Here is a 17199-nt window from a genome sequence, read left to right on the forward strand (position 1 = left end):
TTTGTATAAATAAACCTAACATTATAATTATGACAGCCTCGTGGTTTGGTGCTGTGTTCATGATAGTGAGTTATCCTGACATCTGGTTTTTTAAAATGTTCGTGACACTTCCTCCTCCTTTTTCTGTGGCTCTCACCATATGAGACACTGGCTTACTCCTTTGTCTTCTGCCATGATTGCAAGCTTTCTGGGGCCTCCCCAGAAGCCAAGGAGATGCCAGCACCATGCTTCCTGTACAACCTACAGAACCATAAGCAAATTAAACCTGTTTTCATTATAAATTACCCAACCTCAGTTTTTTTGTTTTGTTTTGTTTGTTTGTTTGTTTTTGTTTTTGAGATGGAGTCTCACTGTGGATATGCAGTGACGCGATCTCAACTCACTGCAAGCAAGCTCTGCCTCCCGGGTTCATGCCATTCTCCAGCCTCAGCCTCCCGAGTAGCTGGGACTACAGGCACCCGCCACCAATCCCGGCTAATTTTTTGTGTGTTTTTAGTAGAGACGGGGTTTCACCGTGTTAGCCAGTATGGTCTCGATCTCCTGTCCTAGTGATCCGCCTGCCTCGGCCTCCCAAAGCACTGGGATTACAGGCGTGAGCCACCGCGCCTGGCCCTCAGTATTTTTTATAGCAACATAAAGAATGGCCTGATACATTAGGAAGAAAAAGTACATAGAAGCTTGGAAACCTAGAATTGAGAGTCTAAGAAACCAGGAGGCTTTCCTGTGAAAAAGAGAGTTAAGTTAAACTGTGAAGGAGGAGTTCATAGTAGGTTTGTTTTTTTCATTTTTAATATACAAGGGTGTTGATGGCAATATTGTGAATACTAGAAAAGATAATCTGGATATAAAATTCTAATCAATTAGTGCTACATATATAATATATCCTCACCAAGGGGTATTATGCACCCATTCAAATAAACAATTAGAGCTCTGTCTTTTGACATGGAGGGATTTCCATGAAGTAGTGAGAAGTGAGAAAAGAAGCATGCATTTAAACAAGCACAGGAATAGTTCCAGAGAGAGCATTCCTCAAGAAAAAGAGAGAGGGAGTAGTGTAAAGATGAGTTTCCTAGGCATAAGGAACAGCATGTGCAAATGCCCCAAGGAAGAAGACAGCCTGGTGAAATACAGTAACTGAAAGGAGAGTAAATAGGCTGGAGCTCAGAAAATGAGGTCAGGGGCTATAGGTTGAGGAGAGGTGGGAGGCATACCAGGTGAAATAGAGAAGTAGACAAGTCAGAGCATATATTTGAGAAAGCCACATTAAGAACTTTGTGTTATCCTTCAGTAAATGTTTTATACCTTGAACTATTTCCTTTTTTAACACTTAGTGATTGCATGCCATTTAACACTTAGTGATTGCTGGGGGAGCTATGCAGAGTATTCACTATATTTTAGAATCAATGACACAAAGGAAATAATAAATTCTTTCCTGGCACAAAGGAAATAATAAATTCTCTCCTGGCACAAAGGAAATAATAAATTCTAGTTTTCCACTTCACCTTGTCCCCTTTCCAGTAGTTTTCTCCCATGAATGCATACAATGTGGTTCTGTAGTTCTCAACTCCCAGGCTCAATGCCCCTTCTTGGTTTTAAAGAAATATTTTGTAACGTCGTCTTGTTACACTAAAGCAATGAAATTTATTAATAATGTAATTTAGCCTACACATATAACTTTTAAAAATAATGTTATGTCCTGATTATAATGTAAATAAAAGGAATTTATAAAAAATGCTGTTTGTCATAGTATATAAACATTCATACACAAATATACTAGAAGACAGAAGAAGCTGTTGAGAGGTGAGATGACTGACCTACAGATGCTAAGGAAGAACGATGAGTTTTATTATGTCTCTGAAGCAGTTCTGTAGTGCTGTGATCTAAAAAATGATGAATACTTTTTAGCAAATGTCTACGTTAAGCAAAATGTACTGTAACTGGATTCCTGTAATTCAGTATACATTAAAACTGTGCCAAACATTTCTTGTATTTGCATGTAGAATGGAGAGAAGCTCTTAACTTAGGCAATTATAAATGAATTTTTCATCTTCATTTTGTCTGGCAGGGCTGCTGTTATTTGCCCAAGACATCAGATAATTTTCCATTGTGATGGATACATCACAGGACATTGTCATTCCCAGGCCCACCATATTACCAGTACAGCCCTCAATCATTGTAACATTTTTCAAAAGTTCCTTATGAATTGGTCCACTGAGAGCCACTGATCTGACTGGAAGACAAGACACTGGAAATGTCACATTATACCAGAAGACTTCAATAACAGCTGGAAAAAATAAATAAATAAATAAATAAATAAATAAACAAACAAAAGGGATGTCATAAAGTCACATATAGTTGGCAGAAAAAATAGTAAAGGGATTAAGTCTTAGGCATTTTAAGGGGCCTACACCAGTCAAAGCTGGAATAAGACAATGTAGAGATAGATTTTGAACAATGACTAACCTGAAGCGAGACAGAGGAACGAGGGAGGCATTGTAGGCTGGAGGTCCACTGAGCAGAGGTGGGCAAAGGTGTGATGTAGAAATAAACAGGATATGTCTGGGAGACAGTGATACAGAATTTCAGACATCCTCAAATTAGGCCTTCCAGAAAGGCAGTTGGAGTTGGCAGTTTACTGATGCTCCATTTTTGTTGTTGTTTTCTCTTTTTCTCTGTCTTAATTATAAAAAATACAAGTTATATCCCAGACCTCAGCTCAAGTTTGTGAAATCCAGTCCAGATTGTGACTCTAAGGACACCAAAAATGATCACCACTGATGTGTTTTTTTTGTAATTCCTACAACATATAGTAACAATGAATGTCTATGATTATGTTAGCAATGTTGGTGATAATGACCTTTCTATATTGCTATGATAAAATACCTTAGAAGATGGCTATTCATATTCATCCATAACAATGATGAGTAACGAATGACTTCAGAAGTTAGATTTAGTATTTTCAAAGATGTTAAATATTGACAATTATCATGTCTTAACAAATACTAATAACAAAAGATGAATGAATATTTTAAAAATTGAATAATTAAAATAATCAGTACTTTGTATGAAACAGATTCTATTAGCTCACTCTATATTCTGTTTTTACACCTAATGGCATGATTATGCTATTTACCAGTAAATACCAGCATGGTTTTTAATGTTATTTACATGTATTATGAAAAATGTAAGCAACCTAATATTTTCATGTGTTTGATCTGCCCAAGAGAAAGAGAAGAGGAAATGCTCTCATGAGAGAATAGGATCTAATGAGTTTAGCAATTTAAAAATTAAGGACCATGATTTTCTGCTATTTTAATTAAGTCATTTCATATCTCTTTACCTCATTCTCTAAAATAATTTGTTACAATTATCTAACCTTTTACAAATGTTTGCAAATTAAAAGAAATAATTACCCAGTACTACACCATAATTTTGAAGAATGGATGAAGCACACAGTATGATAATGTGTTTTTCATCCTTCTAAAGGAACTTCATGATGACCAAAACAGGAAAAAAAAATGTTAATCTACAAATCTATTGAATTTTATTACATTTGTTTCCACACCTCTTTTCACAAATGTTTGTACCATCTTTTTGAACTTCAACTGGTCTTTAATTAATTGTCTACACACCAATGAACACACAAACACCAGTCAAGGAATCAAATTAACACAGGATTCCTAGTTATATTATCTGCTATGCTTTATTAGTCTTTCTATCCTCTGCCCCAACCAGTGCTTGGAATAATGCCTTTTCTTTAGAAAGCTCTCAATAAATGTATTTATGGCACTTACATAATACTTTATGAACAATTTAAATGTGAGAGATATATAAAATGATTATGATGTTCATTTCAATAATTTTCACAGTAGTCTTACACGAAATGTCATAAGACAATTAAACTAATGCGATGATTCATCTGGCCACAGGTTTCGCCAACACTGACAGGAATTTTGCTTGGTAACTTCCCCAAAGTACTTGGGGAAAATATTTGTTGTTGTTGTTGTTGTTTTTTATTTTTTTGTGGAGACGAAGTCTCGCTCTATTGCCTAGGCTCCGGGGCTAGAGTGCAATGGAGTGATCTTAGCTCACTGTAACCTTTGCTTCCCGGGTTCAAGCAATTCTCCTGCCTCTGTCTCCTCAGCAGCTAGGATTACAGGCACGTTCTACCACTCCTGGCTAATTTTTAGTAGAGAAGGGGTTTCACCATGTTGGTCAGGCTGGTCTCGAGCTCCTGACCTCTTGATCCACCTTGGCCTCCCAAAGTGATGGGATTACAGGCATGAGCCACTGTGCTCAGCTGTGAAAATGTTTTCGGGAGACACATCCATTTTCTTATCATTAGATATGACATTCTTTCTGTATTAAAGGCTTTATCTGCCTGAAAACCATTGTCTTGAACTGAACTAAAATACATACATTCTAAAGCTCTTGAAGGAACTAGAATCTTAGTGCTCTTTTTGTGTACAGATAATGACTGAGACCTGGTAACTAATTGAAATAGCTTCTCATACTTCTCATACTTCTAAGGATTTTTGAAGAAACATGTTTGTTGAAAACAAATCAACAACTGAAAAAAAAAAAATGTCATTCAGAGTATGATTTCCTTCTTTCCCAATAAAGTTAGTTGCTTTCTCTCTTCTATAACTCCTGTCTCGTTCATTGTTATCTATATTTATGTGTAGATATATTGTTTCTGGATTATTCTACTTTACATATATCTTATCAGTTAAATTATAAGTACTAGCTGGGCACGGTGGCTCATACCTGTAATCCCAGCACTTTGGGAGGCCGAGGCAGGTGGATCACAAGGTCAGGAGTTTGAGACCACCCAGGCCAATATGGTAAAACCTCGTCTCTACTAAAAATACAAAAATGAGCCAGGTGTGGTGGTGCATGCCTGTAGTCCCAGCTACTGGGAAGGCTGAGGCAGAAGAATCGCTTGAACCCGGGAGACGGAGGTTGCAGTGAGCCAAGACCGTGCCACTGCACTCCAGCCTGGGCAACAGAGTGAGACCCCATCTCAAAAAAAAAAATTATAAGTACTTTCAAGACAGGAAAAAATACCTGATTGCTTTTGAACCCCCTTGCATACCTGTTAAGTGTAACTTCATATTTCCACTAATTTGTTTGGACTTTAAATATTGTAGAATGGAAATATTTTTATAATTATTTAATAAATATTTAGATTAAATATTGTAGAAAGATGCAATGAAGATTGCAGTTTTTTCAACAGATATTGTTTTAAGAGCCTTTTTTTTCTTGAGATGGAGTCTCGCTCTGTCTCTAGGCTGGAGTGCAGTGGCGCAATCTGGGCTCACTGGAATCTCCGCCTCCCAGGTTCAAGCAATTCTCCTGCCTCAGCCTCCCAAGTAGCTGGGATTACAGGTGTGCACCACCATACTCAGCTAATTTTTGTATTTTTAGTAGAGACGGGGTTTCACTATGTTGGCCAGGATGGTCTTGATCACCTTGACCTCGTGATCTGCCTGCCAAGGCCTCTCAAAGTGCTGGGATTACAGGTGTGAACCACTGTTAGTGTAATCTTCCCATCCATCCTGTTAGCTACTTTTAAAGAATTAACTGTAAAAGTCTAGTTTTAGTTTCTGTCTTAAATATAACCTATCCATTTAAAAAATAATAGAGAATTTATTAGACATACTTTTAATATGGAGAGACTGAGGTTTTGTATCTTCCTTCCCATATCATCTGGACCTTGTTCATTACTCATTATTTTCTATTCTCTGCTATTTCCTTTCCAACACAATTACCTGAGTACCTATAGCTACAGAAAGATTCCCAACAACCTGAAAATAACCTTTCATATGATTCTGCTCCTGCCTCTTCCTACTTTTCACATACGTGGCCATTTTCTTTCTTTCTTCCCCTCTATTGATGACTTTTGGCAGCCTGAAAACACAGTTATAACTTGGGCAACATGGTGAAACACTGTCTCTACAAAAAAATACAAAAATTAGCTGGGTTTGGTGGTGTTCACTTGTAATCCCAGCTACTAGGGAGGCTGAGGTGGGAGGGCTGCTTGAACTGAAAAGTTGGATGTTACAGTGAGTTGAGACACTACACTCCAGCCTAGGGGGCAGAGCAAGATCCTGTCTCAAAAAAAGAAAGAAAGAAAAGAAAACCTATTTATTTCTTTCACTTTAAATTCTACATCCAATCTATCTGATGCAAATCATATTGATTTTCAACCTCATTGGCTGTCAAATTGGTTTCCTCCTTTTCATTTTCACCATTCCTCCCCTTGTCATACTATTCACACTATAGTTAGGCATAACTACTCTTCCTGACTCCCTAGAATTTATACCAAAGGCACCAACTGTTAGGTTAGTCAACACATCACCAGCAAGAGACACAAGTCCATATTTTTCAAATTGCAATCAGAGTTCTTCCCAATCTGATTCCCAGTATAATTAATAGTAATGGCCACTTACGTGCTTACCGCAGATCAAGAGCTGGGATGTTTTCCACATACCATATCTAATTTATAATTCTCACAACAATCTTAGATTGTAAATAATTTTGACCTCATTCTGTGAGAAAATTACTCCAAACTTTATTTCTAAACGTATCTTCCACCACAGCCATGTGGTGCCCATGGCCAAATCAGGTAATTGATTTGTGAGTTCTGGAACTTGCTTTAACTTTCATCCTCTAGCCTTTACTCTGCTCAGCATCTAATCACATACCAATTTCATTCTCCTGACAAGTTTGCTCATCAGTCAGGACCCAACTCAAATTCTAATAGTTCTGTAAAATTCTGTCCACATTCCTCACCTTCTAGGCTCCTATGTATTTTTCCATCCCATTAATGTACTATGTAATTAAGGTATTACATGCCATAATACCTTTAATGGATTCTCCCTCTCCACTTCTATTTTCTGATCTTTTATTTGCTTTTAATAATGAATACTCTAGTAGATATCCTTCTTTCTTTGTGATTTCACTTGACTTAGCACGAATGCATATCTTAGTAAAATTAGACTTCCTGTGGGCCTCATTTTACTGTAAATATTCTTGATATTTTTTTAAAATAGGATAAGTGTAGTCTCAAAATATTCATAGGTATTGCACCTTTAAGAAACATCCAGAATTATTCTCAAAAGTTGTAGAAACATGCCAGTATATTAAGTACCACACACAGAATATTAATTTAGTCAATGGATTGCATGCCAAAAATGAGGAAGAGAACTGAAAAAATACTAGAAAGTGAGATGTGAAAATTAGGAACAGAAGGAAAAAAATAAATACATAAAACAAGACAATTCTCTACATTGTTTTGAAGAAAAGAAACTACAAATCAGACACGATTTGGAAGATTAGCTTTGTACTATCCTGGAATTTGCTTTTACTTTCCTGACTTTGGCCTTTGATGTTTCAGTATCCAGACTAATGTGAATTTCATTCTTCAGTTTAAATCAGCACATCAGTTAGGGATTAATCCAAACCTTAATGGTTTAGCATTTTCCTAAACTGTTTAATTAGGGGCCAAATAGCCATGAAAGTCATTTTTAAGGGTCAATTCGATTTTATGATAATTTATATATTATGCCAGAAGCTTAAAATATGCCTATTATTACCCTAAACTCCATTCTTACAGTACTAGGCTGCATTTTAAACATTTGCTGCAAATGACTGTATCTTGAAGTCTACGTGATTACACAAGTTATTGTAAATACTCATGACAGATTTACTGAGGTGTAGGCAAGGAAATGAAAAATAAATTTTATTATTTACTGTATTTCATGTTAAAACTAAATTGTACTGTCTCTACTTCAGTAACATTGCTCCGCAGTATCCCACCTAGAGTGACCTGCTTTTGACGCACATCTCCCTATTTTAAACAATATCCTTTCATCCCAAATCTGTAACTAGGACAGTTGAGAGTCAGTACCAAAATCTTTGATGATATTTGAAATTCTGACCGGGCGCGGGGGCTCACGCCTGTAATCCCAGCACTTTGGGAGACTGAGGGGGGTGGAGCACTAGGTCAGGAGATCAAGACCATCCTGGCTAACATGGTGAAAACCCGTCTCCACTAAAAAATACAAACAAAATTAGCCGGGCGTGGTGGCAGGCGCCTGTAGTCCCAGCTACTTCGGAGGCTGAGGCAGGAGAATGACGTGAACCCAGGAGGCGGAGCTTGCAGTGAGCCGAGATGGGTCACTGCACTCCAGCCTGGGCGACAGAGCAAGACTCCGTCTCAAAAAAAAAAAAAAAATTCTTTTACATAAAAAGGTAAATGCACAAGCACTTTTTCCTGTACTTTTCCACTCCCCACGTCTTCTCCAAGCCTAAAAACTCTTAGGCGTTGAGAAGGAGTCTGCACTGCGGGATGCCCACTGGAATTACCTACTATGGATGAATCCGCCCCACACTCTCGAGGGTGCTACAACCTTTGCTCTCACCCCGCGGTCCCCAGGCCTCTCCTCCAGCCCAGGGAGAAGCGAGGCCGGGACCACTGCCCCGCTCGGCCTAGATCCGCCTTCTTCCCAGGTGAGCGTCGCTGTCCTCCGGGATCGCTCCTCGCCCCAGCCCAGGAGCAGGGTGTCGGGACTTGTAATTGCCCCGTAGCCCCGAGGGCGGGCAGGAAAGAAAGGCTTTTTCATACTCCGCTGGGAGAGGGTTGGGTGGTTGAGTTCAGACAGGTTCCGAGCGCTTTCTGGCTGTTTGGGGTTTGGCGTGCCACGACTAGGGACTTGTTGTAACCCGTCTCCACTCCCGCCCCCTCTAGCGCTGCACCTCGGTCTCGGGGAGGCGCGGTTCGGCCCGGAATCAGCTTCCCTCCGCCGACTTGACGCTGGGCAGGTAACTCCCCTCCCCTCCCCGCCCTCGCCCAGGCGCTCGCTGCTTCCTGGGAGGCAAACCTTCGGCAGCCGGCGCGGTGTGGCTGGCGCGGTTGCGCGCGGCTTGGGGCGCTCCTGGCCGTAAGTGGGGCTCGGGCTCCCCTGCCCCGGACCACGGCGGGCTGGACCCCAGCGGGTGCAGGGTTGAGGTGCTCGGGGTGCTGGGGGGGCCCAGGGCTTCACCCGCCCCTGGCCGGCGCGGCGTACGGGAGGGATAGGGGCCTCCCCCTTGGGAGCGCGCGCGGGATTGGAAATTCCCCAGGTTGCAGAGCTCAGTTGCTTTAGTCTTTTCTACGTTTCTTTCATTGTCGTGTGGGTGCGAGTGAGTTGAGAACTTTGAAAAGTTGTCTCAGGCGGAGTCGGTTTGGGTCCCCAAAGGACGGGCGCCGCCGCTCGTGGACGCTGGATTTGTTTCCTCTTTCCCAGTGTAGGAGTGCGCCGAGGACCACGGGAGAGGAAGCGGGAGGAGAGACCGCTGGGAAGATTCTCGTGGGAGGAAACCCAGGGTGGAAGCGGAGGGCGTGGGGGTGGAGGGTTCCGGGAAAAGGTGGGAGACCTTAGGTCGCTGAGGGGCGTGGGTGTTCTTTAGATCCGGAGTGAGGAGCAGAACTTGAAAAGACAGTTTTTTTTTCACACAACCTCTTAATTGTACAGAATCCCGTTTCTGAGTGCAGACTGGTAGCGACCTGTGTTTTTCAAACTTGGGTCGGCCTAAGTCTGGGTCTGTGCGCCCTAGCAGCTCTCCAGGAGAAAGTCTGTACCTACCAAAGTTTGAGAACCACTGCTCTAGATCGTGGTGAGTGATCTAGAAGAGGAGAGCATGCCTAGAGCAGGTTGCTCCTGGAACGGGACTTGGCGACTTTTGGCCTATTCTGTGTGATATGTGGGGGGACTTGCCTGTATAAGGTGAGTGAAGAGGCAGTGGATGTGCCTGTGTTCATTGCAGGGGTCATAGGTATGTCAGGAGACATCAGTGCTTTATAGGAGGAGGCTGGGAGGTTATGGGAACACAAGTTAGCACGTTGTCTATGCTTGGAGTGGTGAGGTTATAGGGTCTCTCTGACCTAGAAGTGGAAATGAGAGCTCAGGCGGCCAGAACACTTAAGAAGAAGGTGTGAGGGTGGCAAGCAGTTGAGGCTAGAATTTAATGCCCAACACCTTATGTCCAAATTCCCATTTACAAACATCTTGCCAGGTTACTGGCAGGCACCTCCCTTCTTTCCCTTTCTCATCCTAACAAGTGCAAGAGCCCCGAGGAGGAAATCCATGACAGAGGCTGAATCATTGCTGACTAGCATCAGGAAAGGAGACAGTGATGAAAGGCACTTAGAAGAGAAAGCTGGGTTTTTTTTGGGGGTGGTGGTGGTGGTGGTGGTGGCGGTGGGAGGCTTCAAAATCATTGACGAATGAGAATAATATGAAACAGAATGATGGAAGGCTGGGAGTGCCGGTCTTTGTTGCGTTTGTTTCTCTCTGTCTTCCTATAGTTCCCAGAAAAGTCCCCACACCTTCCAATTGCAAATTCCACCCCCTTGCCTTTGGGGCTCAGGCACACGTGGGGGGGTATACACCTATTTAGGGTGCTGGCTACACCCTCTAGAGCCTGCCTAAGGGGCTGGGTGGATCCTGCCTTTAAAGCTGGCAGGCTCTAGACCGCAGATGCTGAGAATTTATTGTGGGAAGCATTACCAATTGAACAGTTGCTGAAAGAGACTGTATAGATGCAGACAAACCACACCTCTGGTGCTGACTCAGTGATGTCTCTTACGTTTATGCCCTTGAGTTTATGACGCTAACTGGCTAAACTTTTTTGGGATGAAGTAATTAATTTTATTAATCTTTCTATTTTATTCCCTTTAGCGTCCACTGTTCTTTATAGTTTAAGGTGGAGGTTCAGTCACTGAGTATTTTCTTGACCATGACTCACCTTGCAGCAACTCACCTACTTGTTTCCCATTTAATTACATTATACAATACTGAGTTGCCAAAATGTAATGTTATTATACTTTTAAGTGTCCAGAATCTTGGGGTAAAAACTGTGATCCCATCAAAGCAGGACTCTTCCAATACATAAATCTGGTTGGATGAGATCTTTTGAAAAGAGGCCACCTAGCTTAGTTTAATTAATTATTGGTAAAATTTCAAGTTATCCTTGTTTAGCTAGTTAGGTAAGTTTGCACATCTGTCCCTTTATAAGTTGCAAAATGTGACTGTCCCATGGATGTTTCACAATTCAGCTTTTTAAACACAATGTTTTGTTTATTTTGAAATGTGCTTTTGTTCCTTTAATTTCTGACCTGGAAATGGAATGTATTTTAGAATTTTGTTGTTGAATTTATCATTTGAACATCAGAATACCTCCACTCCCCTGTGGAAACAGAGTTCTAAATGACAGTTATTCACAGCCCAGCTTTCAGGATGCTGTAGAAAAAAATTTGTACAAATAGCACTTAAACTCCATCAAGAATTAAAGCCAACAACATTTCTCTGAGAAAATGTGTTAGAGCCTTCAGTGGGAGCTTCCTTCCCACTGAGGTGTGCCAATGGGCATGGGCACTGTCTAGAATTATCCTGGCCCCTAAGGGTAGAGCAGGCTTCCCAAGGAGATTGGGAGGCGGAGTGCTGTGGGAAGACAGGAGCTGGGGGAAATGGTAGGCTCCAGTGGAAAGGATACACATGGAGGTGAGGTGGAGTGGGGGGCAAGTGGGCTGTATGCTGGGGAGGAGGGTGCACTAAGGAGGCAGGGGGCTAACATGTACAGAAGGTAGGGGTGGGGAATGGAGGGGCAAAGGATGTTTTCGGGGGCTGTGATGCTGTAAGGAAGGTGAGCCTGGGTGGAGAGATGATCCAAATTTGAGGGATATATTCACTGGGCTTGCTGTCTATATTGGGAAGTCCTGGAATCACATGATCATGAATGGTAGGAAACTTTTCCTCACGGGACATCTAATTACTACCCAGTTTGTCTTTTGTTTTATTTTTACATTGTCCTTAGGAGTGGGGTGAGATGTCCCCTCAGGGCACATGACATTTATCTTTTGAGCTGTGTCTTAAATAATTTGTAGATTACTGGTCCCTGGGGAGCTTAAAGCAGTCATAGTCAGCCTCTCTTGCATACTGACATAGGGTCAGGTGTAATCTCCAGGTTACTAGCAGGGGCCTATGTTAAAGAGTTTATAGAGAAGTTATGCAGTGATGATGATTATCTAATGGCTCTTCACTTTGTGCTCTTTTACACTATCCCTTTGATTAAACATATTTATTGACCATTATCTGCCAAGCAGTATGTTCCTCTCCGGGGGTAGGAAAGTGAAAATATATTCCTGGATCTTAGGAAGCTTGCAGTTTAGGGACCTAATGATGATTACAAGTGCACAAATAAATAAATGGATCAAGTCCACTGATTTTTGTAGTTCCTTCCTATTCTCTGAACATCACAGCAGACGTTGTTCGTGTTCATTAATCATTTGTGAAATTGAACATTAGCAGCCCTGGGGTTGTCATGTTTTTTGACAAAGTATTAACATCCTTTAGGCTTGCAAGTTTTTCACTGGTATTGTGAAAGGTTTAGACTATGTGGCCACTCCTGTGTACCACCCACAGTGCTCTGAAATTCTCTGTGATCACTTCTTATTGAGAGTATCATAAAATAATGTTAACTAAGGTTTCCTCACAATATCACTGTGAAGCTTATTATTTCCACTACTTTGGCCAAATTTTCATTTCAAAGGGTTTTCGTTCTTTATTTAGCATCAGGTTCCTTCTTTGATTACATAAACATTACTACTTGGGTAATAAAAGGCAGTTTTCAAAGCACTAAAGAGTGACATCTTCCATCTCAATGGTGGTAATAGAATCAATCAACATGAGATGTTTGGGCTGTCATTTATATATACACACTAGCAATTATGGCTTTAATTCTTAACGCATGTTCCTCCAAATAACCTAGTCTCATAAGACTCATTCAGCAGATTTTTTTTATTATTATTATTCCTGAGACAGTGCCTGACTCTATTACCCAGGTTGGGGTGCAGTGGCACGATCTCCGCTCACTGCAAGCTCTGCCTCCCAGGTTCACGCCATTTTCCTGCCTCAGCCACCCAAGTAGCTGGGACTACAAGGGCCCGCCACGACACCTGGCTAATGTTTTTTTTATTTTCGGTAGAGACGAGGTTTCACCGTGTTAGCCAGGATGGTCTCGATCTCCTGACCTCGTGATCTGCCTGCCTCGGCCTCCCAAAGTGCTGGGATTACAGGCGTGAACCACCATGCCTGGTCTCAACAGATGTTTTAAAAGTACTATATTTTAACGGCCAGATGTGGTGGCTCACACCTGTAATCTGAGCACTTTGGGAGGCCGAGGCGGGTGGATCACAAGGTCAGGAGTTGAAGACCAGCCTGGCCAAGATGGTGAAACAGCGTCTCTACTAAAAATACAAAAATTAGCCAGGTGTGGTGGCGGGTGCCTGCAGTCCCAGCTACTTGGGAGGCTGAGGCAGAGTATTGCTTGAACCTGGGTGGCAGAGCTTGCAGTGAGCCGAGGTCACACCACTGCACTTCAGCCTGGGTGACAGAGTGAGACTCCGTCTCAAAAAAAAATTTTTTTTAAGTGCTGTATTTTTTCAAATATAACTTCTGAGTTATTTGTTAAAGATGAGTGCAATATAGCGAAGATGTTTTTAGAGTAAGTAACTGTTTACAGTGTTCTCCCGTGGTTCTTTTTTTTAGTTTCAACTCTTCCTTTCCAGTTTCATCTTTATTGGCCTTTTCGTCTTTTTTGTCACATCTCATCCTTTCTACCCTCCTTTTGTCGCTTCTCTTCCTTCTTTTTTCTTTTATGCTTCTCTTCTTTTCCTTCCCATTATGTTTTTCTCTTCACCTCCCTTCTCTTTTTATCCCTTCTCATTCCTTCTGATTTACTTTTTTACCTGTTCATCTTTCTTATCTCCCATTTCATACTTCTGTTTAGTTGTCCATTTCACCATCTGTTGAACTACTGATTTATTTACATTTTGTTTTGTTTTTTTGAGATGGAGTCTCGCTCTGTTGCCCAGGCTGGAGTGCAGTGGTGTAATCTTGGCCCACCACAACCTCTACCTCCCGGGTTCAAGCGATTCTCCTGCCTCAACCTCCCAAGTAGCTGGAACTACAGGCACTTGCTATCATGCTTAGCTAATTTTTGTATTTTTAGTAGAGATGGGGTTTCACTATGTTGGCCTGTCTGGTCTCAAACTCCTGACCTTGTGATCCACCCGCCTCAGCCTCCCAAAGTGCTGGGATTACAGGCGTGAACCACCATGCCTGGCCTATTTACCGTTCTTTATTGCTGTCTGTCATCTTTATCAGCACAATTCTCTACTTTGGTATTCTAAAAACCTGTACAATTAAAATTAGAAGCATATCTCGTTTTATTGTGCTTTGCTTTATTGGACTTTGCGCAATTGTATTTTTACTAATTGATGGTTTCTGGCAACACTGTCTCAAGCAAGTCTGTCAGTGCCATTTTTCCAACAGCACATGCTCACTTTGTGTCTCTGTGTCACATTTGGGTAATTCTCACAGTATTTCAAATTCCTTCATTTTTATAATATCTTTTTTGGTGATCATTGATCTCTGATGCTACTCTTGTAATTTTCTGGGGGTGTTACAAATATGTGCACATATGACAGTGAACTTAGTCTATAAATGTTGTGTGTGTTCTGACTGCTCCACCAACCGGCCATTCCCCTGTGTCTTTCCCTCTCCTTGGGCACAATATTGAAATTAGACCACTTAATAACTCTACCAGGGCCTTTAAATGTTCAAGGGAATGGAAGAGTTGCATGCCCTCATTTTAAATCAAAAGCTAGAAATGATTAAGCCCAGTGAGGAAGTCATGTTGAAAGCTGAGATAGGCTAAAAGCTAGACCTCTTGTACTAGATGATTATCCAAATTGTGAAAGCAAAGGAAAAGTTGTTGAAGGAAATTAAAAGTGCTACTGCAGTAAACACACACATGATGAGTGAGTAAAATAGCATTATTGCTGATAGGGAGAAAGTCTTATTGGTCTAGAGTTCAAGGCTGTTCAATCTGTGGCCTGCAGGCCGTATGCAGCCTAGGACAGTTTTGAATATAAACTTTCTTAAAAGATTATGCGATTTTTATTGCAATTTTTTGTTTTGTTTTATTTTTAGCTCATTGGCTATTGTTGTTAGTGTATTTTATGGGTAGCCCAAGACAATGCTTCTTTCAATATGGCCCAGGGAAGCCAAAAGATTAGACACCCCTGGATAGATCAATCCAGCCACAACATTCTCAGTCAAAGTCTAATCCAGAGCAAGACCTTAACTCTATTCAATTCTATGAAGGCTGAGAGAAATGAGGAAGCTGCAGGAGATAGGTATGAAACTAGCAGAGGTTGGTTCCTGAGGTTTAAGGAAAGAAGCTGTCTCCAAAATGTAAATGTGCAAAGTGAAGCAGCAAGTGCTGATGGAGAAGCTGAAGCAAGTTATCCAGAAAATCTAGCTAAGATAATTGATGAACAAGGTGACACTAAACAACACATTTTTAATGTAGGTGAAACAGCCTTCTAGTGGAAGAAGATGTCATCTGGTATTTCAGAGCTAGAGAATGCCTGATTTCAAAGGATAGACTGACTGTCTTTTTAGGGGTTAATGGAGCTGGTGACTTTTAAGTTGAAGCCAGTGCTCGTTTACCATCCCAGAATGCCTAAGGTCTTTAAAAATTATTCTAAATCTAGTCTGCCTGTGTTATATAAATGGAATAACAAAGCTCAGATGAGAGCACATCTGTTTACAGCAAGGTCTACTGACTTTTTAAGCCTACTGTTGAGACCTACTCAGAAACAAAGGATTCCTTTCAAAATATTACTGCTTATAGACAGTGCACCTGGTCACCTAAGAGATCTGATGGAGATTAATGTTGTTTTCATGCCTTCTAACACAACATTTGTTCTGTAGCACATGAATCAAGAAGTGACTTTGACTTTTAAGTTTTATTATTTAAAAAGACATTTCATAAGGCTGTAGCTGTCACAGATAAATGATTCCTCTAATGAATCTGAGCAAAATAAATAGAAAATCTGGAAAGAATTCCCAATTCTGCATGCCGTTAAGAACATTTATGATCCATGGGAGGAGGTCAAAATATCAACATTAACAGCAGTTTGAAAGAAGTTGCTTCTAACTCTTGTGGATGTCTTGGAAAGGTTCAAGACTTTTGTGGAGGACGTAATTGCAGATATGGTGGAAATAGCAAGGGAACTATTAATAGAATTAGAAGACGAGGCTGATGGTGTGGCTTAGTTTCTTCAGTGTCGTGACAACACTTTAATGGATGTGGAATTGTTTCTCATAGATGAACAAAGAAAGTGGATTCCTGAGATGGAATCTACTCTCGGTGAAGGAGCTGTGAACATTGTTAAAATGACAACAAAGGATTTAGAATATTATAAAAACTTAGTTGGTAAAGCAGCAGCAGGGCTTGAGAAGATTGACTCTAGTTTTGAAAGAAGTTTTACAATATGTAAAATGCTGTTAAACAACATTGCATGCTACAGAGAAATCGTTTGTGCAAGGAAGAGTCAATCTTTCTGACAAACTTCATTATTGTCTTATTTTAAGAAATTGCTATAACCACCCCACCCTTCAGCAACCACCACCCTGATCAGTCAGCAGCCATCAACATCAAGACAAGCCCCTCCACCGGCAAAAAGATTACAACTTGCTGAAGGCTCAGATGATAGTTAGCATTTTTTTGGCGATAGGTATCTTTTGACTAAGGTTGTTCATTAGTGTTTTAGACATAATGCTATTGCACACTTAATAGGCCACAATATAATGTAAAGATAACTTATATATGCCCTGGGAAACCAAAAAAATGTGTGTAACTCATTTTATTGCAATACTCACTTTATTGTGGTGTCTGGAACCCAACCTGTATTATCTTCAACGTATGCCTAGGTATGAAAGTCAAATTTTATTTTCTAATACAAGGCAAATTTTATTTTCTAGTAGCTAAAATATAAATACAATTGACAATTACTCTTTAAACATTGTAAGCACAATATTCAACAATATGTTTCTAATATTTTATACTTCTAAAAAATTGTTCCTTTTCGTCACATTGGAACATATGTGCAGTGGTCATCTGATCAGGACCAAAGAGTCACTTCTTTTGGCATGTACAGTGAAGTTCATCTTTGCTTTAATTCAAATTATAAACATCCTGCCACTAACTTCAGAATTTTCATTTTTCCAGTTTTCAAAATTTATTATAAGTTCAAATTGCAATAAAATATTCAAATAAGTGTGCAAATACACGGTAAAAAGAAAT

At 40.6% G+C, this 17199-nt stretch overlaps 1 protein-coding gene across 1 annotated transcript in view; it reads left to right on the top strand.

The window, feature by feature from the left end:
• The first annotated feature begins 8854 nt into the window (after positions 1-8854).
• Positions 8855-17199, top strand: part of FAM83B (family with sequence similarity 83 member B) — a 104406-nt gene continuing 96061 nt past the window's right edge. Inside the window, exon 1 of the mRNA XM_033217492.1 lies at positions 8855-8945. The gene's annotated coding sequence lies outside the window, so the exon portion shown is untranslated. The remainder of the gene's footprint in view (positions 8946-17199) is intronic.

The sequence above is a fragment of the Trachypithecus francoisi genome, unplaced genomic scaffold, assembly GCF_009764315.1.
Source record: "Trachypithecus francoisi isolate TF-2019V2 unplaced genomic scaffold, Tfra_2.0 Lachesis_group10, whole genome shotgun sequence".
NCBI lineage: Eukaryota > Metazoa > Chordata > Mammalia > Primates > Cercopithecidae > Trachypithecus > Trachypithecus francoisi.